Source organism: Galeopterus variegatus, unplaced genomic scaffold (assembly GCF_000696425.1).
Source record: "Galeopterus variegatus unplaced genomic scaffold, G_variegatus-3.0.2 Scaffold6438, whole genome shotgun sequence".
NCBI classification, from domain to species: Eukaryota; Metazoa; Chordata; class Mammalia; order Dermoptera; family Cynocephalidae; genus Galeopterus; species Galeopterus variegatus.
Window position 1 is genome coordinate 27,910 of NW_007732549.1, and position 2,418 is coordinate 30,327.

Genomic DNA, 2,418 nt, shown 5'->3' on the forward strand with positions numbered 1-2,418 from the left:
AAATCATTACGTCGTACACCTTAAACATACCCAATAAAAAATAAAATATAAAAAGCTCCTCCGCAATTTCCATCCCTTAGAGAGTTACATTAGTGGTTTGCTGTATTTTTTATCCTTAACTTGAAGCTTGTTTGCCTGTTGTATTTGACATTTAATAATGAGAACATAAAGTAATAAAATAGTTTTTAAAAAATATGAACACAGGAGCTTAGAAATGCTTACCCCAGGACAATTGAGTGTTGAGGCTCTTTCCCACCCAGGATGTTGAAGGAATTACTTGTTTCATGGTGAAGCAAGAAGCACATAAACATGGTCTCCTCCAAGAATGCCTCCAGTGTGGGGAGGGCAGGCAAGCAGAGGCAGCTACTATGCTATTGCCTCAGCTCCAAACCACTCTTCCATGCTCGGCCTTGTGCTGCCGAGCCCAAGACTCTGCCCACTGTATACTGGCTTTCCAGGTGCTCCCTAGGAGGCTCTGCCAATAGGAGAGGTGCTGTTGGAAAGAGAGGAAAGCTGGAGAAGAAGAAAAGACCTACCTTACAGTTCCTGTGAATGTCACACTGGCAACAGGTTTCCCTGCAGCAGCAGCTGCATCCAGTTTGCAGTGTCACCAGCACTGGCAGACCCTCTTCACTGTTCCCCCTCAGAGACACCAACCAGCACTAGCCACCTGGCACCCTCTCCTCTGAAATCTGGGTGCCTCTCCAGTGCCCCTACGCCAAGCCCAGAGACCAGCAGAAGCCAAGCAGTACTTCCTCCTCAGAGGTCTGAGTGTCTGCTCCATGGGGACCCTCCTCTAAGTTGTAAAAGTCCCTACTCTTCCCCTCTTCCTCTATTATTCTCCAAGACTGCAGGTGGTAGCTGCTTCCTGTGGCGGCTTCTCCATAACACATCAGTGTTCCATTTTTGTCTTTTTAGTTCCCTAATACCTAGTTAACAATTCTATGTTAAATCCTTTCACTAGAATAACTGGTGTGGTTTTTTCTCACAGGCTCCTGTCCTGAGACTGATGGACAAGTTGAGAAAGGCTGGGCAGGATTCCTTTCCAAGACATCACATTCTCTGAGCATAAAAGATTTTTTATAAGATTTGTTGTGTAATTTAATATTAAATCAGCTATGAGTCAAACAACCTGGCCCTTATTTGGAACATCAGAAGTGAGCATGAGAGACCCTAGTATTCGTGATGGTTGTTGTGGAAGTTTACACCTATACCTCCTGCCATTGATGTTCTAACAGTAAATAAGATAAATAGGATGTGAGGAGGTGTGAGGTGGTGGCTACAGGAGTCTACAACTTAACTTCCTTAATGCAACACACACACACACACACGCACACATATGAGAGAGATTTCTACAGAAGAATGTGGAGATTCTCAGCTGGAATTCCAAGTGTAGTTAAACACAGAGAATCACACGTCATGACAAGAATAAATCCCAGCATTGTTGGGTTGGCAGCGGACACTTATTTCCCAATACAGTGGACTGAAAAGTAAATATGCCTTCACTTAAAAGCCTTTTAAATGAGTGAAAAAATTGTTCAATTCATTTATTTTTATGAGAAGCACAATGTCAAAATGTTACTTGGTCAGATATAAACCCAGGAGGCAAATCTATTACCCCCACTTTGCACTAAAATGCTGCTGCCGTTGTAGAAGAAAAACAACAGTGTGTAAAAGTCCTGTTCATGGAAATTCCTGAGATTCTTTTGTTTGTGTTGGTTTAAAATGGTAAAATTATATACGTGGAAACACAATAATATGAAAATTTTCAAACGTGTTGCTTTGTCTATAACAAGATGAGGACGGTAAATACTTCCTATGTCTCGTCTACTTTGCTTGCTTGCTTCTAATTTTTAGTCTTCCTACTTGAACTATTCTGAAAGAGGCACGCAGGAGTGTCCTAGGGGTCCTGAGACTACTGGCTGAATCACTCTTGCCCCTATTCTAGATTAGAAGAAATCAACCTTAGTTTGTGCTGCTTATGACAGATGTAGAAGCCACAGTTATGAGGCTGAGCTGGCTGAACATTCATTCAATAAGTGTTAAGTATCTTCTAAAGATATAGCATCAGGCTATGAGCAGATTCCTCAGAGAAGGAATCCCTGGAGCCTACACCCACCCTGAAACTCACTCCACATAAGTTGTCTGGACTAGTACTCAGGAGACTTGGACTCTAGGTCCACTCAGTACACAAGTTGAAGCTTCCTGTGAACACATCTACATTGCTTATCCCTCCAGGCTCCCCCCATGGTCCGTGCTCTTGGACATCTCTAAGGAATGAGAACTGTTATGATGTCCACAGTGCAGGCATTATACATTCTTAGTCAGCCTGTTTTGGTCAGCGTTTAGTATAAAAACAGCTGGACCTAGTAATCAGTGAGGCAGGCAGTGATACTGATACAGAGGAAGAGATGGCCA